Source organism: Orcinus orca, chromosome 4, assembly GCF_937001465.1.
Source record: "Orcinus orca chromosome 4, mOrcOrc1.1, whole genome shotgun sequence".
NCBI classification, from domain to species: Eukaryota; Metazoa; Chordata; class Mammalia; order Artiodactyla; family Delphinidae; genus Orcinus; species Orcinus orca.
Window position 1 is genome coordinate 15,595,416 of NC_064562.1, and position 25,445 is coordinate 15,620,860.

The 25,445-nt window shown below is 36.8% G+C and overlaps 1 protein-coding gene across 3 annotated transcripts in view; it reads left to right on the plus strand.

Annotated features, from left to right (window-relative positions):
* Window positions 1-25,445, plus strand: part of BMPR1B (bone morphogenetic protein receptor type 1B) — a 421,980-nt gene that overhangs the window by 242,887 nt on the left and 153,648 nt on the right. For all 3 annotated transcript variants that reach the window (XM_033400369.2, XM_033400370.2, XM_004276991.3), the window contains one exon: window positions 13,568-13,662. The gene's annotated coding sequence lies outside the window, so the exon portion shown is untranslated. The remainder of the gene's footprint in view (window positions 1-13,567; window positions 13,663-25,445) is intronic.

Sequence of the window (25,445 nt, forward strand, 5' to 3'; positions counted from 1 at the left end):
AACTGATATGTGGCTTGTCATCTACACAAGGTTTTCATCACTCACTTGGGACTTTTTATACATTATTTACCCTTCCTGATAAACTTCAATAGCTGCTATTCAGATGGACGCATTTTCCAGTAACACCTGATATGCATTTTAAAATGTACCTTTTAATTGGTATTGATGGTCAGTAAACCCAATGATAACTTTCATCAGTGTACTTTGAACTTGTTGTTCTGCCCAAAAGAAAATGGAGCAATCTTTGGGCATATAAATATTTAAAATTCTCTGTGTAGAGCCCTGTTAGTTCCATGGTGCTATTGTTATAATTTTAGTACTTAAATACTGCTTAGGATCGCTCTTTCAGATGGTATCCTGCTTCAAAATCTCTATCACTACGGATAATTTTACCAGAAAGCTAGATTGAAGAGGAGAATCATACAGTTGAAATGAACATTTTCAGTAACATTGTGGAATTGTTTATTGCGTCATTTTGTCACAAAGATGATAAAACAGAGAAAGACGAGTGAATACTCAGGACAAAAACGCTGGTCCGGTCCCCCCACATCATCCCAAAGTGTACAGTGTTATTATCACTGCTTTACTGCCGGCAGCCTGGGAACTGGTACGCGCTTTCGCCTTCTGCTTTTAGGAGGAAACACTAAATTTGTCACATTTCTAAGAATGAGACAAGCAAGGAGAGCAAGGAGTTTTAATACCCGCATCACAGCATCCAAAGAAGTTTTCCGTCTTTTAATTTTTGAATCTTCACTCCCACATAGTCAGATCTAGTTCTACACCAGCTCAAATGTTATTCCATAGAAATCAGGGTTCAGAGAATTCGGTTTGTTCTTTGAAAAGATACAGATGTGTGGAAGTGCTGCTCCGCATGGCATTTCTTGTGAACATATGGTTTGGTTGCTAGCAGAGTGTAATGTGGGATTTGTGTTGCGGGCAAAAGGGAAATGAAACCTAAAGGACAGAGCTGGGTCGAGATGGCTGAGTGGCCTATATTCTGTGCTGAAAGTTCGAACCCTCTGTTGTTGGCAAGAGGAGGTGTTGACATTTTGTTAAGTGTAGTAGCAGTGCAGAAGATTTATGGAGGAGAAGGCAGAGTGGTGACAGGAGACTCGATTGTGAGCCTTTCAGTATTTAAGGTTATATAAAAGCTAGACCTGAATTTTGGTAGGAACAGAGGGAAGGGTGGAGGGCACAAGCTCGAGAGGTATTTCAAAGACAGACTCTTGAATATTTAGTAACTAATGAGAATTAGGGGAGAACAGAAGTGGAAAACTGAAATTTTTACTTTGGATGACTAGTGGTACTGTCATTACCCAAGTAATGGGTGTGTGTTGCCATTATCAACAAAAATATATATGCCTCAAATTGGAATACTTCAGTTTGTCCCCTAGGAATTATTTTTTTTCCATAAGAAAATAATCTCTACAGAGATATGGCCCCTCGGGTGTTATTGAAAAGTATAGTAATAAGGGCCAAGGGTTTAATGTGAAAAGACTCGAGTTCAGTTTCAGTCTTTTTTGAAACTTTGGCACATTAGGCTGTTCCTTACCTACTTTGAACTTCCATTTCCTCATATGTAAAGTCGGGGTGCTTTCTTGTTGGCTTGTCCTGGTGATCAAATGAGAAAACATATGGGAAAACACTCCTTAAAAATATGCTGTATAGGGCTTCCCTGGTGGCGCAGTGGTTGAGAGTCCGCTTGCCTATGCAGGGGACGTGGGTTCGTGCCCCGGTCTGGGAAGATCCCACATGCCGCGGAGCGGCTGGGCCCCTGAGCCATGGCCTCTGAGCCTGTGCGTCCGGAGCCTGTGCTCCGCAATGGGAGGGGCCACAACAGTGAGAGGCCTGCGTACCACACACACACACACAAAAAAGAATGACAGTTTGTATATGTTTTTCCAAATACTTACACAAAGCAGTTATTTTGATCTAACGGTTCAATACAAATTCTCTTTGTAATAAAACAAAAATGTTATCAGGTTGATTCCTAAATTGATGTGCTGTTTGTTAACATTATTTCATCTCTTTATTGGATCGTGAAAGAAAAGTATAAGGATATTCTTTATCTTTACCTTTTCTACTTTTACCACCCACCTATCCTCAGCCCAGTTCCAGCTCTGATCTTGGTCACTGTAGGCCAAATATGATAATGAAGCAAATTTGAGGAAGAAAAAAAAAAAAGAACCCTCAGAGGGCACTCCTGTGCAGTTTTCACCTATTCCACAGTAGTCAAATGAAATCAAAGCTTACAAAAACTGGAAAGATTGCTTCAGTTCATAAACAAATGGGACCTAATGAAACTTCAAAGCTTTTGCCCAGCAAAGGAAACCATAAACAAGATGAAAATACAACCCTCAGAATGGGAGAAAATATTTGCAAGGGAAGCAACTGACAAAGGATTAATCTCCAAAATTTACAAGCAGCTCATGCAGCTCAATATCAAAAAAACAAACAACCCAATCCAAAAATGGACAGAAGATCTAAATAGACATTTCTCCAAAGAAGATATAGAGATTGGCAGCAAACACATGAAAGAATGCTCAACATCATTAATCATTAGAGAAATGCAAATCAAAACTACAGTGTGAGCCATGGCCATTGAGCCTGCGCTTTCGGAGCCTGTGCTCCGCAGTGGGAGAGGCCACAACAGTGAGAGGCCCGTGTACTGCGCAGTGGTTGAGAATCTGCCTGCTAATGCAGGGGACATGTGTTCGAGCCCTGGTCTGGGAGGATCCCACATGCCGCAGAGCAGCTAGGCCCGTGAGCCTCAGCTACTGAGCCTGTGCATCTGGAGCCTGTGCTCCGCAACAAGAGAGGCCGCGATAGTGAGAGGCCCGCACACCGCGATGAAGAGTGGCCCCTGCTTGCCACAACTAGGGAAAGCCCTCGCACAGAAACGAAGACCCAACACAGCAAAAATTAATTAATTAATTAATAAAAAAACTTCAGTGAGGTATCACCTCACACCAGTCAGAATGGCCATCATCCAAAAATCTACAAACAATAAATGCTGGAGAGGGTGTGGAGGAAAGGGAACCCTCCTACACTGTTGGTGGGAATGTAAATTGGTGCAGCCACTGTGGAGAACAGTATGGAGATTCCTTAAAAAACTAAAAACAGAATTACCATACGACCCAGCAATCCCACTACTGGGCATATACCCTGAGAAAACCATAATTCAAAAAGAATCTTGTACCACAATGTTCATTGCAGCCCTATTTACAATAGCCAGGACATGAAAGCAACCTAAGTGTCCATCGACAGATGAATGGATAAGGAAGATGTGGCACGTATAAACAGTGGAATATTACTCAGCGATAAAAAGAAACGAAATTGAGTTATTTGTAGTGGGGTGGATGGACCTAGAGTCTGTCATACAGAGTGAAGTAAGTCAGAAAGAGAAAAACAAATACCATATGCTAACACATATATACGGAATCTACAAAAAAAAGAAAAAAATGGTTCTGAAGAACCTAGGGGCAGGACAGGAATAAAGATGCAGACGTAGAGAATGGACTTGAGGACACGGGGTGGGGGAAGGGTAAGCTGGGACAAAGTGAGAGAGAGGCATGGGCTTATATACACTACCAAATGTAAAATAGACAGCTAGTGGGAAGCAGCCTCATAGCACAGGGAGATCAGCTCGGTGCTCTGTGACCACCTAGAGGGGTGGGATAGGGAGGGTGGAGGGAGATGCAAGACAGAGGAGATATGGGGATATATGTATAGGTATAGCTGATTCACTTTGTTATAAAGCTGAAACTAACACACCCTTGTAAAGCAATTATACTCCCATAAAGATGTTTAAAAAAAGGTATGATTTAACTTGCTCTTGGAAATGTATAATATATGACAATATTCAGATCCACCAAAATGCAGTTGTAAAAGATTTAAAATACTTCTGTCTCTCTGTATTACTCTTCAGTTAACTTTGGCACCAACCACATTTCAAGAAAATTTCAGGCCCTGTCAAGCAGGACAGCCGATAGAAACAACCACATTTTATATGTGAACCAGTCAAGAGTAATGGATACCTCATTCATTTCTTGTTAAAATTGGTTTGCTTTATTGTTTTCTTCCTATTTCTTCTCCTTTTTTTGAAATATGTTTTGATTAGAAAAATGTGGCATTAAGGTGAATAATGATATGCCTCAGCTTTACAAATTTAATTCTTCCATATGAAAGCAGATTCATCATAGAGCAGTAAAATAAAGCAGTGATGTTTTTATGAATGATCAGATTTAACGTACATTTCTATTTTTACTGCCTGTTACATTTAATTATTCAGTGAGATTTTTATGAACTACTGTCATATGATTAATGAATAGTAAAAAAAAAAAAAAAGTCAGCTTAAATGTGGTAGACACGTATTTCCCTCCCCCATTGAGTTGGTTTTTGCTGAATCCTTCCTGTCTGGGATTTTCCCCTTTCCATCCTAAGGAATGCCTGGTGGTAGCTTGTTTTATTGAGTCCTGCAATCTTTCCTGCTCTCCTTTCAGCTGACGGAGATCCCTCTGGTAGGGGTGATTTCAGGATCACCTTTATGTCCCTCCCGCCTTGGAGAGGACGTTTCGTACTTTTTCAGGATATCATTTCCACTGTTCAACAAAATATAGTGTATTTTTTTCTAGAAATGTTCCATTAAATTAATATCACATTGCTAATTATGGGTATCTGTATAAATAAAAAGATCCTCGAATGAGTTGTTCTTGAAAAAGTAACAAGTATTGAGAGTTCGGCTCAGCTCTGTCTTTTTGGTGAAAGAAAACCTTTATTTCAGATGTAGGATAATCATAGTCATCTGTCATCTGGAATATTAGAACTACTCAGAGATTAATGGAGTAAAAAATTCTCATAAAGATTCTTATTGGCACATAGACAATCTAATTTCCACTTTGAAATGATAGAAAAATTTGAATTAATGATTAATTCCATAAATCTAAGCAATATTAAAGATACATGATGATTTTAAGAACTGTACACTTTTGTAAAAGTAGAAAATGCTTGAAATTATATTGCAAATAAATATTATATTTCAAACACTTTTTGAGGTTGTCCCTAGTGTTATATAAATATGTGTGCCTTTAAGAGGAAACCAAATGGAAATGCTTGTTTGTAGCTGGGAACTCAGCTATTTTTATTAAACATGAAGAGACATTAGTATAGTTTTATTATGAGTCAAGTTAGCAACAACTGTAGGAATAACGTGATATTCTTGATGCTTTTCACTATTATTATCTTATTTTGTTAAACATAATTGAGCTTTATTATTGATTGTGGTTGTATGCGTTCCACACACTATGAATTTCAAAACGATTTCTATTTATAAATGATAAAATGTTTAAGTTTAGTTTGGCATTAGTTGGTATGATGTCAAATACAAGTTTAAAAGGACATGCATTCTTCGCTATATCATTTTCTTGTTTAGTATTTTTCTTCTTTTAGTTTACATATTGAATACAACATTGTTCTGGTTAAAAGAACAAATGACCTATTTATTAACTGTGCAGTCAATACTTCTCAAACTAATAATGGGTAGGTACTTACAATAAACTGGCAGCAGTAAAGGTTAGTAGACTTACGTATGATTTTCCTGTGGGGTCCCGGGAGCCCAAAGTATTTATTACTTGAGAACAAAGAACCTTAGAGTTAAAGGTAAGTGACTCTGTATATGGTATGACTAATAGTAGCCCTATAAAGGAAAAACAAGGAGGAAACCATCCATAGTTTGCTTGTAACTAGGCACACTGTAGAGTCAGTTTTCTTTCTCCTCAGTCATTTACACTGGAAGTCATATATTTCCTCAGGTCTTTTTGAAAAATGATGACAAGCTTGGGTTACTAACATTTTCCTGTTTTACTAATATTTGCTCCCGAGGATTGTCTCATTCTTTATGTTGTTGGATAAATTTGTAGTATTCATTCATATCTCATAAGTTTGTCAACAGTGTGTCTTAAGGTCATTCATTTCTTAATCAATTTTTAAAAAGTTTCTTTACCTTACTAAGCATTCTGTCGAAACTGCATGGGAATTCAAATTAAGTTAGTTTAAAAACGGAAACAATATACTAATAAGTCAAGTATTTCTATTCCTTAATCTTCCATTTGTTGATTAGTTTATTCATTTATTCAGCTAACAAGTGAGTGGCTGTGTCTGTGCCATATATAACTTGAAAATGTACTTTAAGCTTTACTTGGTCCTAGGCTTTTTTGAAATTGTAGTTACTGGAAAGAGTAAATGGCCAAACGACCAATAAGCACATTAAAAGATACTCAACATTACAAGTCATTAGGGAAATGGAAATTAAAACCACACTGAGATTCTACTTTATACTTACAAGTACTGCTATAATAAAAAAGACAGATGATTACAGGTGTTGGTAAGGGTGTGTAGAAATTGGAACCCTCATACATTGCTGGCGGGAATTTAAATGGTGTAGCCACTTCGGAAAACAGTTTGTTAGTTCTTTATGATGTTAAACATAAAATTGCCATTTTACTTAGCAATTTCACTCCTGCTCTTTACCCACAAGGAATGAAAACGGATGTTCACCGAAAAACTTGTACATGAAAGTTCATAGCAGCTTTATTCGTAATAGTTCAAAAGTGGGGACAACCCAAACGTCCATCAGCTAGAATGAATGGATAATTAAAAAGCCTATCTTAGACAATGAAATATTATTCCACAGTAAAAAGCGGTTCTGATACCCAGTGCAGAGGTGCAAATATTAAACTCATTTCATTGTTGAGGAAACTAAGGTTATATAACTTACAAAGTAACTTGAGAAAGATGAAAACTCAAGTCGGCGTGACTTCAGAACACTCAGTCTCTACACAGGGATGAGTTGTTTTAAATTATTTCCCCCATCTGTCAGTCTCTTTTCTTTATGGCCAGACTTTTTTTTTTTTTTTTTTTTTTTGCGGTACGCGGGCCTCTCACTGTTGTGGCCTCTCCCGTTGCGGAGCACAGGCTCCAGACGTGCAGGCTCAGCGGCCATGGCTCACGGGCCCAGCCGCTCTGCGGCATGTGGGATCTTCCCGGACTGGGGCACGAACCCGTGTCACCTGCGTCGGCAGGTGGACTCTCAACCACCGCGCCACCAGGGAAGCCCAGTTCTTTGTATATTTTGGATAACAGTCCTTCATTAGATGTCTTTTGCAAATATTTTCTCCCTCTCTGTGGCTTGTCTTCTCATTCCCTTGATATTGTCCTTCTCAGAGCAAAAGTTATTAATTTTAATGCAGTTCAACTTACAAATTATTTCTTTCATGGGTCATGCCTTTGGTGTTTTATCTAAAAAGTCATCATATCCAAGGTCATAAGGTTTTCTCCTATGTTATCTTCTAGGAGTTTTACAGTTTTACATTTTACATGTATATCTGTGATCTATTTTGAGTTAATTTTTGTGGAAGATGTAAGATATGTCCACATTCATTTTTTTTGCTTATGGATGTCCAGTTGTTCCAGCACCATTTATTGAAAAGACTGTCTTTGCCTCATTGTTTTGCCTTTGCTCCTTTGTCAAAGATCAGTTGACTCTACTTAAGTGAGTCTATTTCTGTGCTCTCTTTTCTGTTCCATTGATTTGTCTGTTCTTTCTCCACACTGTCTTGATTGCTATAGCTTTATAGTAAGTCTTGATGTTAGGTAGTGTCAGTCTTCCAACTTAGTTCTTCTTCAGTGTTGTGTTAGCTGTTCTAGGTCTTTTGCCTGTCCATATGAACTTTAGTATGTGTTTGTTAATATCCCAAAATATAACTTGCTGGGATTTTGGTTGAGATTGCATTGAATCTATAGGTAAAGTTGGGAAGAACTGACATTTTGGCAGTATTGAGTTTTCACACCTTTGACTCTTTATGCATTCCTTACCCTATAGTCAAATCAAAGACAAAACCCTTTATTTTTTTTATGGGACATATCAGTCCTTTTAATTTTGTCCACTGATTTCTGCTGATTAATTTCTTCATCTCATCTTCTTGCTACCCCTTAAAACTCAATATTAAAATTCTAGGGCTTCCCTTGTGGCTCAGTGGTTGAGAGTCCGCCTGCCGATTCAGGGGACACGGGTTCGTGCCCGGTCTGGGAGGATCCCATGTGCCGCGGAGCAGCTGGGCCTGTGAGCCGTGGCCGCTGAGCCTGCGTGTCCAGAGCCTGTGCTCCGCAACGGGAGAGGCCACAGCAGTGAAAGGCCCGCATACCACAAAAAAAAAAAAAAAAAAAAAATTCTAGCATTTCCTTGAGAGAAATGTAGGCTAAGAGATTCCTTTCTGACTTTGTGAGGGCACTGCTTAGTTCATTTCCTGACCTAGCCTGGACTGCCTCTGCCGTTTATTTAAGTAACTGATATAAAGGTAGTATGTGGTACTGTAGTCCAGTCAGATAGTTTTAATGGAGTCAGTGTCCAGATTCTCAACTTCTGCATGAATTTCTCTTTATTAATATTGATCTGCCTAAGAGAAATGCTTTATTCACAACATTCTTTCTCTTACTTTATGAAAGAAGACACACCCTTATCCATCTGAAATCATACTATAGTACATTGTCCTGGGATCATAGAAAAATTAGCAATTAAACAATTTTAATTAATGTCTTATATTTTTGTTGTGGAGAAGTATGATAGAGTGAAAAATGAAAGGCTTTTAATTACAAAATACATTACGTAAGAATTCTCTGAGGAAATAAAATGGAAATAAAGGTCGAGAAAATAAATAGTAATGTAAAATTTTCAGCTGTTGAAAGAAGAGTCTATTTATGTATTTTTAAATGGATAATTGTTTTATTACTGTGGATTTAGATTCTATTGAGTATTCTTAAGATAGTTGATATAAATTTTATTTTAAAATGTCAGTATTTCCAATTGGGTGGATATTAAATTATTTTCAAGTACATATTTTACCACAGGTGAAAAATTATAGATGTTAACTTGGTAATGTGTGAATGGTTATGTATTTTTTCGAAATTCTTTTAAGGGTCTGTGAATAAAACTAGTTGAAGACTACTAGCCTACTGTATAAAACCCAAGTTTTTAGTTATTTTTTTTAAGATTTACTTATTACTTATTATTTTATTTTTGGCTGCCTTGGGTCTTAGTTGCGGCACATGGAATCTTCGTTGGGGCATGCGAGATCTTTCATTGTGGCGTGCAGACTCTTTGTGGTGAGCCGGCTTCTCTCTAGTTGTGGCGCGCAGGCTCCAGGGTGTGTGGACTCTTTAGTTTGTGGCACACGGGCTTAGCTGCCCTGTGGCATGTGGGACCTTAGTTCCCTGAACCAGGGACTGAACCTGTGTCCCCTGCATTGTAAGGCAGATTCTTTACCGCTGGACCACCAGGGAAGTCCCTAAAACCCAAGTTTTTAAACCTGGTATATAAAACCCTTCATCCCCTTTCTCCTTCTAGACCTTTTTCTTTTCTTTTTTTTTTAGTTTAAACATTTCCTGCTTCAAGTTATGTGCTCCAGCAAGAAAGAACTTGGAAGTTCCATAGCATCGCTTTTCCTGCCTGTTTGTCTTTATTGTGTTATTCTGTCTCATCTTTGCCTCACTTCTGCCTAATCATTTAAAAAAAAAATTATTAGAGTATAGTTGATTTACAGTGTTGTGTTAGTTTCAGGTGTACAGCAAAGTGAATTTGTTATACATATATCCACTGTTTTTCAGATTCTTTTCCCATATAGGTCATTACAGAGTATTGAGTAGAGCTCCCTGTGCTCTATAGTATGTCCTTATTAGTTATCTATTTTATATATAGTAGGGTGTTCCAATCTCTCAATTTATTCCTCCCTCTTTCCTCCCTGGTAACCCATAAGTTTGTTTTCTACATCTGTGACTCCATTTCTGTTTTGTAAATAAGTTCATTTTTACCCCTTTTTTAGATTCCACATATAAGCAATATCATATGATATTTGTCTTTCTCTGTCTGACTTACTTCACTCAGTATGACAATCTCTAGGTCCATCCATGTTGCTGCAAATGACATTATTTTGTTTTTTTTTATGGCTGAGTAATATTCCATTGTATATATGTACCACATCTTCTTTATCCACTCATCTGTCAGTGGACACGTAGGTTGCTTCAGTGTCTTGGCTGTTGTAAAAAGTGCTGCAGTGACCATTGGGGAGCATGTATCTTTTCGAATTATGGTTCTCTCAAGTGTATGCCCAGGAGTAGGATTGCTGGATCATATGGTAGCTCTATTTTCAGTTTTTTAAGGACCCTCTTTACTGTTCTCCATAGTGGTTGTACAAATTTACATTCCCACCAGATGTGTAGGAGGGTTTCCTTTTCTCCACACCCTCTGTAGCATCTGTTTGTAGATTTTTTGATGATGGCCATTCTGACCGGTGTGAGGTGATACCTCATTGTAGTTTTAATTTGCATTTCTCTAATAATTAGTGATGTTGAGCATCTTTTCATGTGGTTTTTGGCCATCGGTATGTCTTCTTTGGGGATATGTCTGTTTAGATCTTCTGCCCATTTTTTGATTGGGTTGTTTGTTTTTTTGATATTGAGTTGCATGAGCTGCTCATATATTTTGGAGATTAATCCCCTGTTGGTCGCTTCATTTGCAAATATTTTCTCCCATTCTGAGGGTTGTCTTTTCGTTTTGTTTATGGTTTCCTTTGCTGTGCAAAAGCTTTTAGTTTCATCAGGTCCCATTTGTTTATTTTTATTTTCATTACTCTAGGAGGTGGATCCAAAAAGATCTTGCTGTGGTTTATGTCAAAGAGTGTTCTGCCTATGTTTTCCTCTAAGAGTTTTATAGTATACAGCCTTACATTTAGGTCTTTAATCCATTTTGAGTTTATTTTTGTGTATGGTGTTAGGGAATGTTCTAATTTCATTCTTTTACATGTAGATGTCCAGTTTACCCATCACCACTTATTGAAGAGGCTGTCTTTTCTCCATTGTATATTCTTGCCTCCTTTGTCATAGACTAGGTGACCATAGGTGCACGGGTTTATCTCTAGACTTTCTACCTGTTCCATTGAGCTATTTTTCTCTTTTTTGTGCCAGTACCATACTGTTTTGATGACTGTAGCTTTGTAGTATAGTCTGAAGTCAGGGAACCTGATTCCTTCAGCTCTGTTTTTCTTTCTCAATATTGCTTTGGCTACTCGGGGTCTTTTGTGTTTCCATGCAAATTGTAAAATTTTTTGTTCTAATTCTGTGAAAAACGCCATTGGTAATTTGGTAGGGATTGTATTGAATCTGTAGATTGCTTTGGGTAGTATGGTCATTTTCACAATATTGATTCTTCCGATCCAAGAACATCATGTATCTTTCCATCTGTTTGTGTCATCTTTGATTTCTTTAAGATGCAGAAGTCTTGATTGAGGAATCAAGACTTCCCCCACTTCAGACTGGCTCAGGACTGGCTTAGTGTTCCAAGCACCCTTGCTGCCATCCTAGTCTGCATCACTGTACTAACACGTTGTTTTGTCATTAGGCTTTTTTTTTTTTCCTTTCTTGAGCGTGAGAACTGTGTTTCCTCTTGGGCTCCTCAGCACCTCACTATATACCTCTCCTGGTATTAAGTTAATTTATTGGGAAAATGTTGATAATTGAACCAAACAAGGAAAAGTCAATTTCAACTGTTAGAAAGTTAATTCTTATGCATAACTTTTTGGGGGAGTCAATTAAGCTGTTAAAGGCTATTTTTATTTTATGCTGGTTATTTCTCTAGGTGTAATATTTGCCCTTACTGATAAGGTTTTTGGTAAGATTTCATCTGAAAATCAGAGTTTGAACCTAAAAATGAATTTAGGAACCATTATTGTAGTAGAAGGGGAACAGAATTGTGAGCAATAAGGCAAGAACGTCTAGTTTTGGCCCTGCCACAAACTTGCCATGCGATTGTGGGTAAATTAACTGGCCTAGAGGTCAGTTTTATCAGCTATTAAATGAGTAAGTGACCAGATTATTTCTTAAGTTTCCTATACTCTTGGTTTAACAAAGAGAGGAAATTTCAATTAAGCAAACATATGATTTTTCTTGCCAAGAAGAATAAAAAATATGGGCTTCATTTATTTTTTAATCATTCATACCGTGGACATTATATGTGCTATATGTAGATAATGCTGACCTTGTTTATATCACCTACAAATTATATAGTCATGGCTTAGATTTTATCCTTAATTTTTTAAAAAAATAATATCTTTTTAAAAATTTTATTTTATTTTTGGCTGTGTTGGGTCTTTGTTGCTGTGCACGGGCTTTCTCTAGTTGCAGTGAGCGGGGGCTACTATTCGTTGTGGTGCACGGGCTTCTCATTGCGGTGGCTTCTCTTGTTGTGGAGCACAGGTTCTAGGCACACAGGCTTCAGTAGTTGTGGCACATGGGCTCAGTAGTTACGGCTCGTGGGCTCTGGAGCACAGGCTCAGTAGTTGTGGTGCACAGGCTTAGTTGCTCTGCGGCATGTGGGATCTTCCCAGACCAGGGATCGAACCCATGTCCCCTGAATTGGCAGCTGGATTCTCAACCACTGCACCACCAGGGAAGTCCCCTTAATTTTTTTTTTTTGCGGTACGCGGGCCTCTCACTGCTGTGGCCTCTCCCGTTGCGGAGCACAGGCTCCGGACGCGCAGGCTCAGCGGCCATGGCTCACGGGCCCAGCCGCTCCGCGGCATGTGGGATCCTCCCTGACCCGGGCACGAACCCGCATCCCCTGCATCGGCAGGCGGACTCTCAACCACTGCGCCACCAGGGAAGCCCGTCCCCTTAATTTTTTAAAAAATAAAGTAATTCAATTGTGATGATTGAAAATCTGCAAGTATTTCTTATAACATGTTGATTCATATAATTTCCAGATTATATTTTAGCTTCTTTCACCAAATATTTAATTTGATCAGATTAATACTATACTCTCCTGGGCACTTCTGTCATTCTGGAAATGAATTTATTTATGTTGACACATTTCTTTGTGGCTGCTTACTCAGTCACTGCAGCCTTATTCAATGAGAAGCAGTATTAAAAACAATTGCAAAAATGCTTTCCTACGTCTTTTGGTTATTCATAGTAAGTAGTAGTTCAGTTTTATAAAGCTTGATTGAATGGCATTTAGGTATGACTTTTATAAAGGATTTGAAATTATGTTGTTTGGCCAAAACAAAGGCAGTATTTCCTTTCTTGTCTTTCACTCCACCCAGCCCCCCTTTTCTCCACCTGCTTGAGGAAAACTATTTCTTCAGACAAACCTCATAATTGCCCTTCTGTGCCTGATTTGGGCCTCAGGAAAGGCCCATAGCATCTGTAAAACTGGAAGCAAAATGGTATTTCCAGGCAGGCACAGGGTTGCTGAGTAGTGAGCCAATCCACAGCTTTGTCTGAGCAGCTGAGAACTTTGCTGGAGTATTACCACGGTGTTCAGTAACACAGACCTGTGCCATGAGCAAGTGAAGCACTGAGCACGTGTCAGGGTCAATATTTATAGACCACTACGTAGCTGCCTTGCAGGGAGAGAAAACGAGAGCGAGAAACGTACAGCCAGAGGGCAAGGAAAGAAAGACTTCAGTGGAGGGAACTTTAATTTCCAATTTTTTTCTTAAAAAATTCTTTTAATTATCAGGTTCGAACTTCTGCTGAATCACAACCATTTGCCGCTGAGCTATGACAAGAGTGGAAACAAAAAGTTAAACGAGCAAGCCTGCTATACGTAAGAAGGTAAGTAATTAGCCAGTTCAGTCTCGCTTTTACTGGTAAACTCCATCTCCCTGTTGGCTGCTCTACATCAGTAAGCGAAGGGCTGTGTGGCACATTAAAGCTAATGTGGAGGGGCTGCCTGCTGGTTAAGTGTTCTTGGTGGCAGTGTAGTTTCATATTCTGCTCTTAAGAATGCTGTGCACAGTCATAATACACTTAAATGGTGTGGGTGGTGGGAATGGCTCTTGAACACTGATTTCATGTTATGTCCTGTCAGTAAATTTCTCTTTCTTCATTCTGTCAGACTTGACGTCTTCTGATTGGTAAATTTGTGTTTACTTTTTATATAGCTATTAAAACATGAATATTAGTGAGTTTATAGTGGAGGGTGTTCTAGAAGTGGAATAGGGGAAGAATTCAGATGAATGTGTGAAGATGTTGTACACACTGTCAAAATGTGCAGGCTGTGAATGTGAGTAACATGGGGTCTTTTGAAAGGAAAGCCACTGTCCATTTGACAGCGCATTAAAGTGAAATAATGACTCCTTCTGGGAATGGAGAGAAGCAGGAGTGATGAAAAGTAAGAACAGACTTCTTCATCCAAGGTGCAAAGGACTCAGCATTTAGAATTTCTCTGCTTGTCCAAGTGACTTGCTAGGTTGGTTCCTTGCAAAAGTGGTTCTCTAGTAAAGATATTAAATTAACATCTTTTGCCCCACATCAGTAGTTTTTTTCCTGTCATCACAGGTAGAACTTTGACACATGCTTCTCTGTGTGACCGTAGTGCGATTGCATATTCATTTATCATCATTGTTTTGCATATCCCAGATTGATGTTAAAAGCAGTGGTGCTGAAGGGGACAGAAAGGAATTGTGTTCTATGTGTTTTCTGATTTAGAACACCCATGAAATTTATATACTTATGTGTTTCATGTCTACTACACATAACTCGGAAAGTAATATGTTGCTTTACTATAGGTGTAACTAGATAAAACTTATGTACTGGCAGAGTGAAAGTTTCCCTGTTGTTGGTTTTTTAATTGTGGAAGAGAAGCATTAGCATGGTATTGAAAATGTTTAGCTTAGGTTATAGATGGCAATTATAGTTCCAAAGGGTTTTTTGTATTACATATTTAAGTTAAAAACAAATATAACATGAAAGCTGTTGTAGAGCTTAAACTGTAGAACAATAGAGATATAAGGGAAAGATAATACTCTGGCATAGGTTTTGTATTAGGGTTAATATTCAGGAACCAGCTTATTCTAAAATGGGATAAACCATGTCCAAAACAGCAGGTGGAATAGGTCTAAATGTAAAGTAGATATCTTAAAATGAGGCCCATAGTTGTAGAGTATCATTGTTGTTGAATCACATAAAATTTTAAAAATAATCCAGAATGCTTCAAAATCAGTTTTATTAATTCAGGTGTGCTTTAAGGCTAATCTGATATCTAAATTTAAACTGTATTTTAACATTCATTTAATGCTTGTTTTAGCCTCTGCATCAAGCATTTTCTTTTTACTTTTTCGGGTATTGCCTACCCTTTTATTAATGGGTTTGATTTAGATTTTTGTCAATAATATGTTTAGTTTGAAAATGCAACCATGGTTGATCTAGAATGGGCATTACTCAAATTTTTCTTTGCTACTGCCTTTGGGTAATATATCATGATCAATATTGTAATTTCAGTTCTTTATTTAATACCTTTTACTCATTCACTTTATATGTTGCATACATAACATGATATTCAATCAATGATAATTGATTTCTTATGCCTTTTAAAATTTGTTTTATTTTTATTTGTTCTGGTGTTTTGTTTCTGAAGTACCCTGTGGAAACTTTTGTCAGAGAACAATCTAATAAAATTACTACAATAAAAATAAACTAAAGAAAATCTTCCCTTTAATCAAGAGAGGAAACAGAGAATTGTGGTATTGGTTGACAGTGTCTAAAATGGGATGTAGTTTGGTTGAAGGCTGGTTGAGCATTTTAAAACTTGAAACAGCATCTCAATATTATTTTTGAATTTAATGTCAATCCTGATATTGGTTATATATCACATTTGTAAATAACATTTCATATGTAGACATATAAAAATGGTTAGGGGATCTTTTGTATCATGTTTTAACTATATGTTGAAGTAAGATTAGTGAATTTAGCTCGAAATGTTAATATTAACCTCCTAATGGATCTCACTGCCCCGGTCTCATTCGCTGTACGCCCAGTCCATATGTTGTACTACCCTTAGAGGGATCAGTTTCCCACCCTGATGAACTCTTCACTTCCTGCTAAAGCCCTCCCGTCCCTGGCTCTCTGTTGCTTGTAGATAAAGGTCAGCTTTCTTGGCATGGCGAGTCTGATGAGCTGCTTCTTCATCTAGCTGCTACTTTTGCTCTATATTCATCTTCTGCTGTTCCTTCTGGGCTGTTATTCACATCTCGCTTTTCTCCACCCATGAGAGTATTCCCCTCCCCTCTGTTTTATGCTCCAACATTATTGAGTATCTATATTTCTCAGAGCAATCCATACTGTTTTACTCCTTTCTGGAATTGTTTATGTTGCTTCCTCTGTCTTGAAACACCCTCTTCCCGGCCTTTGGCTTTCAGCCTCAATGAAGGTATCCCTTCCCAGATGCCCTGCCTGTCCACTGTCAGCCTCTGTGGTTTGGTCTCCTGTACAGACCATTGTCACAGCACTTCTGCAAAGTCGATGATACAGAGTTTTTGTTTTCCCTTATGAGTTTGTGAGTTAATTGTAGCCATGTTTTAAAATTAATTCTTTTATGTTCCTCCAAGACGTAGCCTAAAGCAGACATTCAAGAACTTTAAAGAAAAAACTTATCATATTTATTTTAAACCCACTTTTCTTTATAGACTTTTTATTTTAATATAATTTAAAACTGATTAATTGGATTGAAGGAGAAGTCCCTTAAGTAGTTGGTAAAGTCTTTTGAAACAATAACAATACTTAAAAAATTCATTTCTCTTCCTATCAACAATTATAGTTATGTGTGTTCATCCATGCAAGTAGATATTTATTGAACTCATAAACCATTTGAATACCAAGTTCAAAATTATATTGGTTAGCACATACAAATTCGGGATATATAGCCTGCAGATGTTGTTTAGTTAATTTCATGAAATCTGTCAGCAATATCACCTAGTCGCTGCACCCACGTGGACTGCTGTGATAAATTAAATGATGCTCTAGCAAATTGAAGACAGTGTTACACCTTCCAAAAGGCCCAGAGTGAATTTCGGGAGAGAATAGGTCCATCCTCATGTATCCTAAAGAATTATAGAGTGGAATGACTCTCAACGTTACGAATAAAGTTACACCTCCTAATTTTATTTCCTATTGTAGAGAAAGTTAGGAATTTAAGGAAGCAATAGAAAATCATGGCTTAAAAAATTCTCAGACCTGAAAGGTGATACTTCAGTTCAGTCAGAAGAAGAATTTTCTCCTCAAAACAGAAATATTGAAAGAAAAGAATGTCAGTGTTTTAAAAAGTACTTGAGAAATAGCAGCTGCTTCTTTTAGTTCTGATACTCAATAAAATTTTATTTTGTCTTTAATGGTGTTTTATTTCCCCACCATACATAAAAATACAAATTATTTCATATACAAAGTAAGTATACAAGAATCAAAGGTAAAGCTTTATGCACGATTTAGAGTAATTCATAACTTTTCTTATTTTGATTATTTTTACTTCTCAGTGTGCTCTGCCAGTGGTTTCCACTGCTGTTGAAGCCTTATAAACCTCTCCCAGCTATTGAATATGACTCTTCTGTTTGTTTAACCTTGAATTGTATCTGTCTTAGGAATGAAAACAAGATTGATATTTTCATAGGGAAATTTTGTAGCTTTTTAATTTGCTTGGAATGGACCATAATTCAATCTGTAATTTTTCTTCAGATTTATTTTGCCCACATAAGTATTTCTAGTTAAATAGGTATGGATAAGGTGCCTTACCAAAGAGTTATAGGTATAAATTTTATGTATCTTGCTGGCTTATCAAGTAATATAAGCGTTATAAAACTGGAAGGGCAGGGGTTTCTATGGTCATGGACTTAGAAATGTACCTTGTTCCCAAAAGCCGGTGATGAGAGAAACCCGAGTTTGCCTCAATATTAAAAGATTACAAATGTAGAAAACAAACTTATGATTACCAGGGGGTAAGGGGGAGGAATAAATTAGGAGATTGGGATTGACATATACAGACTACTATATATAAAATAGATAACTAATAAGGACTTACTGTATAGCACAGGGAACTCTACTCAATACTCTGTAATGGCCTATATGGGAAAAGAATCTAAAAGAGAGTGGATATATGTATAACTGATTCACTTTGCTGTACACCTGAAACTAACACAACATTGTAAATCAATTATACTCTAATAAAATTTTTTTAAAAAGATTATAGCAAAACCAAACAAAGGCAAAAAATAGCACCACTACCACCACCAACCAGGAGAGGTTAGAGAACTTTGGTTGGAGTGAGGCATAAATAATTTTGCCAGAACAATCAAGTATTTTATTATTAGCCACTTAGCTGGCCAATCAGTGTTTTTCTGTAGCTGTGGATGGCATAGAATTCATAGAACATGAAAGGAGAAGAATGAATTAATCATGGAAGTGGAACCTTCAGACTCTTCTACTTTAACTGTTTTATTTTATAGATATGGGCAAATATAGTACAAAGTGGTAACGTAACTTGCCAAACATCAGCTTTTAAAGTAGCTACTTAGGATTTTGATTAAAAAAAATACATATTTGTAAGGCCAGTATTTTACCATTGTGGCTTTTCCCGTCTGTTTGTAATTGCTCTTTTTATTCTGTGTATTGCATGTAAAGCTTAATTGTTGTATCTCTGTGTTTTGTATTGTATTAGACTCCTTTGTATTGTTTCATAACCCCTGAATAATTACTGAATAATAATAATAATAAATAATAATAATTACTACAGCCAGTAATTATTGCTTCCAACTGAGATGGAGGGCTTTTCTACTCATAATCATAATTAAAAATATATATTTTTTTTTAATTACAGATATCCTTTCTGGCTTTCCTGATTTCTCCCACTCTCTTTGGTAGTACAGTTAAATATATGCTCTCATAAACATTCTCCTTTTCAATAGAACATGGCAGATAGTCCTAAAGCAAAAGACAGAAACAAATTTAATACTTTGATTCTAAGAGCTTCTCATAGGGAATATATAGTTATATATTGTTCTACAGCTTTGTTTTAAGATGTCTCTTGTTTCCACAGCTGGAAAATTTTTGATTACAACGAAACTCAGAGAACCAAATGTGCTTTTCTAGATTATTTTTACTTTCATCTAAGAGTCTTTTAAAATGTCAATAATTAAAGGGGCAGAGAGGAGCAAAACAAACTTGTTTTGTACATGTCATCTTCTTGTAAGACTTTGCTTCTCTAAGTGCTGTCCCCACCACTCCCAAAGAAACTGGAGCTCTTTGGTTCCTTCCATTCTCATTAATATTAAGGTCCCTGGAAATAATTGCTTGTATATTTAAAGATGAAAGAGTTTTTGAGCAGATAGCTGAAATCTTTGTTCTCAGCCTCCGCCTACGATTTCTATACCTTCTTCTCTCCTCCTCGCCTCACTCAAAACAAAACCAAAGTGATTGCCTCTACCCACCTCTCCAGTCAATGAAACATGTCTGAATGTTCCTTAGTAAATATTTTCCATTGGATTGATACTTTTCATTTCAGATATGTATAATCTGTCTTCTCAAACTCTTGCCTGCTAAGAGATTTATAATTGTAAAATCTTTGCTAACATGATAGTGGAAAGTGATATTTTATTTATGTTCGTAATTACTAGTTAACATGAATCTGAGGAGATTATTGGTTATTATTTTAATTTTTATGATTTATCTGTTTATACACTTATTCTTTTTTCAGAGGCTCTATGTCTCATTGGTTTAAAGAGTATTTTTTTTAATCAAAGAATCTTGATTCTTTAAAGTCCTGTTAGTTGTAACTGTTTTCATAAGCTTTTGATTACTTTAAAATTTTGTTTTATGTGGTTTGAAATATCTTAGTAAAGCTAAACAATATTTTCTTCATCTCCTTCGAAACTTAGAATGCTCTTTACAATTCAGAAATATGAAAAAATTTTTCTACATTTTGATGGTTTATTTAACTGTTAATTCTATGATTCACAAGGAATTGATTAACTAATTACTTCAGTACTTTTGTTGAATCATTAGTCCCCTTTTTTCTGAAGTCAACTTTAACTTGTACTTCAGTGGTACAAATTTAAATCTTTGTGTTACCTCTCAATTTGTATTCCATTTAAACTTTATCTCTAAGGAATAAAAGTTCATGTTTCTTATTAAATAAGATTTAAGCCCTGGAACGTGTTAGGGTGTTGTGGGACTTGTCATGTTCCTTGAAATTACTGTAGGCAGGAGGCTGCATTTATTACTTACGTTAAAGCAGACATAATAAGAATATGAATCTGTGTGAGTGAGAATTTAGGCATTAATAATTGTCACCATTTATCAAGGGTTTCTTGAGACTATATCTGGCCTTCTACCATGGACTGTAACTATATGATTTCATTAAATCCTTGTAACAGACCGTTGAGTGACCTATTCTGATTTTTTCTTCAGGATAAACTGAGACCCCAAGATGTAAAGTAGTTTGATCAGCCTCACATAGCTAATAAATGATAGGGTCATGATTTAAACTCAGATCTGACCAAAGTCCATCTTTTAAGGAATGATTGCCAAATAGAGAATTTATGCTTTTGCCATGACTGTTAAGAGATGCAGGTCTCTAGGGGTCAGATGGCAGGAACCTTCCCAACTTGGGTCCATCTATGAAGAAATCAACTCAGGAACAATGGCTTTCAAACTATAGAGGCAAGTCAGTGAAATCAGTGATGTAAGGAACCTTCTATTTTTTTGGATTAGTGCTGAAGATAAAAGAATCTCCAGATGGACAGAAATAACCCTATACTTTAAATCAGTTTAAAATCTGCTAATTTTTTTTTAACTTCTTCAGATTTTCATACCTCTATTGATTTTATAATTGTCCTTCAAATCCAAGCCAACTTATTCAGTTCTCCCTTATAGGCTTAACACACAGCACCATTCCCTGCCTCACATACCTGCTTATGACCTTAGCAAGGAAACTGGCACAGAGCTGCCAGGCCAGCAGGCAGTGACTGTTCCATCTGGGTCTCTGTTTTTGTAACTACAGGTTTCATTCAGGGAAGACATGAGTCTCCCTAACTGGCAGCCTTTGCTGTCATCTCTGTTTTAAGCTGCTCAGTTAAGGGACTCACGGTTGTTGTGGTATTTACAGCAGGAAAGGAAATTCTAGATGTTTTAGTATCATTAGAACTCAGTACTTATGCACTAATTGGTTACCTGGAATGGTGCAAAAGGATAGCTTTATCTGCTATGAATGGACTTAACTCATAAATATAGTTTGCGTTTGTTTATGTCAGAGGCGGGAATTCCTATATAAAAGTTTATACAGAGACATTTTCCATCTTAGTTGTTTGTTATACATTAAGCCATCGTGAAGGAATTTGTTTTCCTCTTTAACTCAAGGCAAACAATTTTGCTTAAAGATAATGTAGGGTTTTTTTTCTCCTTGGGTCACTCTGCCCTTTGTTGATACATTGGTGTATCTGTGCCAAGATTTACAGTACCGTTTATTGGAGTTTTGTTTATAGCCCTGCCTTGAACACTTGAAAATAAATTATACCTTTTAGTTAATAAGCAGGTTTTTCTTATATTATTACTTGGAAAAGTATGCATTAGTCAATATCTGTAATAATTAACAGTCTTAAAAATTCTAAGTAGTTATTCATATTATTCCTCCTTTTTTCATTCATCTTTTTTATTTTTTTAAATTTTTATTTATTTACTTATTTGGTTGCGCTGGGTCAGTTGCAGCAGGCAGGCTCCTTAGTTGTGGTACGTGGGCTCCTTAGTTGTGGCAGGTGGCTCCTTAATTGCAGCACGTGGGCTCCTTTGTTGCGGCAGGCAGGTTCCTTAGTTGTGGCTTGTGGGCTCCTTAGTTGTGACATGCGGCATGCATGTGGGATCTAGTTCCCTGATTAGGGATCGAACCCTGGCCCCCAGCATTGGGAGCGTGGAGTCTTAACCACTGCGCCACCAGGGAAGTCCCTCATTCATCTTTTTTAGTCTCCTGTTTTACTTAAAGATGATAAGAACTGCACAGTGTATAGTCAGAACATAATTCCATAAATGCTTTCACACATTAATTCTGCACTTAAATATTGGCTTTTTCTGTATGTAAAATTCACTTGATTGAGAGTCTCTCACTTTTTCATTTCTCTCTATACCACTTTTAACTTCAGCAGCAGATTAATATATCATTATTCACAGTAGTAGCTTAGCTTATAACCTTGAAATTTATTTCTGTGTTTGTTATCAGAGGCTTGTTGGCAAATCAGACTTGACAATAATACAGAAGGAAAGCATGGTGACCTAGGACACACTGTTCTACTGAAGTAATTCACGCTTCTTTGTGTAAAGATTTTTGTTTATTTGTCTTAAATTAGCCAGCATACAATGTGTATAGTCTTTTGAGTTACTCATTAATACTCCATATGTAATGTTTTAAAATTATCATTGGTAGAAATAGATGATTATTTAGAATGATTTTTTTTTCTTGCAGTCTGAAGCAGATTGGTACAGCTCTCAAAGCACAAGTGTGAGCTTAAAATATGACTGTGAAGCCATGTGTTCTTAACTAGGGGAGCCGGCTTTTTTGGTCAATTTGAAGCTGTTTGTTTTTAATTGAAGTATAGTGAATTTACAATGTTGTATTAGTTTCTGGTGTACAGCAAAGTGATTCAGTAATATATATCTCTATATTTTTTCAGATTCCTTTCCATTATAGTTTGTTACAAGATATTGAATATAGTTCCCTGTGCTCTACAGTAGGCCCTTGTTGTTTACCTGTTTTATATATAGTAGTTTCTATCTGTTCATCCCAAACTCCTCATTTATCTCCCCATGCGTCCCCACAAACTTTCCCCCTTGGTAACCATAGTTTGTTTTCCGTATCTGTAAGTCTGTTTTGTATATAAGTTCATTTGTATCTTTTTTTTTAAGATTCCACATATAATTAGTATCATGATATTTATCTTTCTCTGTCTGCCTTACTTCACTTAGTATGATGATTTCTAGGTCCATCCATGTTGCTGCAAATGGCATTATTTCATTCTTTTTTATGGCTGAGTAATATTCCATTGTCTATTTCTACCATATCTTCTTTATCCATTCATCTGTTGATGGACATTTTGGTTGCTTCCATGTCTTGGCTCTTGTAAATAGTGCTGCAATGAACAATTTGAACCTGTTCTTATACTGCATGTTCCCTCTTATAGAAAAGAAATGTGATATTTATGCTAACATGATTTCAATTTCTTAATAATTTAAACTGCATATGATTTGCCCAGAGGTTGAGAATCAATTTTTTAAATTTTGGTTAAATTTTAATACAGTATTTTCTGTGATATACGTGTGTTTCTGTTTATTAACTATATATTGTCAGTGGCGTTAATTGATGCTTTTAGAGACATAAGCATACTTCAGATCAAACACTGGTTTGCAGATACTGTAAGGCATGTGGAACACACAGATAGCCGTTGTCCTCTGCACTTCTACCCCATACGTACTGTAGGAAGGCTCATTTCTACATGTTGAGCAGTTCAACAAACAGGTTGACCTGGGATGACCTGGTGGCCAGTACAGGATCACCCATCTAGCCCAGAGCCATGCAGGCTATCACTCCCCTCTCTCTTTCCCACTGTCTCTTCCCTCCCATCCCGCTTCCCCACTTGTTACTATCTTCCTTTCCCTGCTCCCAGTTATCCATCATACTAAATTGTTATTGATTTTAGCTTCAGCATTTTTCTTACCTTCTATCTTTCATCTATTCCCAGTTATTTCAGAAAACATCTTTTTGTGCAATTTGAAGAAAACCTTTCCAGTTTTAACAGAAATATTAATGCCTGGAAGTAAGAGAAACTTGTATCATAAAATGTTCAAGTGCAGGCTTCCCTGGTGGCGCAGTGGTTGAGAGTCTGCCTGCCAATGCAGGGGACGCGGGTTCGTGCCCCGGTCCGGGAAGATCCCACATGCCGCGGAGCGGCTGGGCCCGTGAGCCATGGCCGCTGAGCCTGCCCGTCCGGAGCCTGTACTCCGCAACGGGAGAGGCCACAGCAGTGAGAGGCCCGTGTACCGCAAAAAAAAAAAAAAAAAAAAAAAAGTTAAAGTGCGATTAGTGTATTTCACAATTTCCCTAAAGTCATTTACTCTCTGGTTTTATAATTAATGATAACTTGGTCAACATTTTGCTATGAATAACCCTTACTGTAATTCTGGGAGGTGGTTATTATTGTCCCTATATTTAAGATGAGGAAATAGAAATTCAGGGTTAAATAAATCATGCCTATGATCACACAGCTTGGAAAGTAGGAGGCGTACGATTGGAACCGAGTTGTTTCTGACTCTAAAAGCTTTACAGTATAATATATGACTTTCTTTTAAAATAGGTAATTTCACTTTCCTACTCCTGTACATGTCTAAAGTTTGAGAAGTAGCACAGCCGGGCAGATGGCTTCCCAGTGTAACAGAGTTCCAAACCAGAGGGCAGCAAGTCCATTTGCTACAAGGAAGACAAGGCTCTCTTGATATTTACCAACAGGAAAAGCAAATCTTATTCTTAGTGTATTATTCTTGTTCCATCCAAAGGTTTTCTCACTTTTGTAGCTCTACCAAGGTTTCTTTATGAAAAGAGATAACAAAGCAAATACTGAGGAAAGTATATTCTTCCAAATAAATCAATGCTATGCTGCAAGATGTTTTTGAGGCAGGTTAAACCTTCATCTGTAAACTATACACTCTTGATTTCAGTTGGACTCTAATAGACTTTCTCATTAGTTTTAAATCACACTGCGATGGCATGGATTCTTAGATCACACCATTATAAAAATAGATATTTTCAGATTATTTGGAGATGAGTTATGTTGCTTGTATAGATTAACTTTCTACCTTTGCCTTGCTCTACTTTTCAGGAACTTCATTAGAAATTATGTGGGGGCAGGAAATAACATTCAAACAAATAAATTTTATTTTTCGTCTAGTTAAGAAACCTGTTTTTTTTAAATTTAAAGACTTGATATCAAAGAAATTAAAACTGTAGATAAAACTGACCTTTAGGAATTACCTGTTGATTTTTTCCATGACTGTTCTAACCCCATATTTGTAAGATATAATTTAAGGTTATAAATTATAACTTCTGTTTGCAAAGTGTTTTACATTTTAAAAGCATTTTCATACCCAGTGTTGCTTTTGACCTTTTGCTCCCCCAAATGCTTTGAAGCAAATTATATGCATCTTATGGATGGAAAAATTAACATGAAGTGAGGGTGGGGTGAAGATCCTAGACTGAAAAAAGCAAAGTGTTTTGACCTTACCAGAATAGTTATTGAACTTGATTAGCTTAATTGTAATATACAAAGAAATAAGTATGTAAGTATATGTTAACCCACACCAGACTCTAGTAGAAATAATGATTAGCAGGTTTATGTCATTTAAAAAAATTATGAGAGTGTTAATACTGAGAAAGTTTTATAAATTTAATTTAGTTGTTTCTGAAATGGAGAAAGGAATTTAATGTTATTATAGTGGCAGAACAGCTGTATTGAGTTTGTGGAATTATGTGGGAGTCTAGTTTGAGAACCACTGAATTATCACATAAAATTCTTAATCAGTATATACTGCAG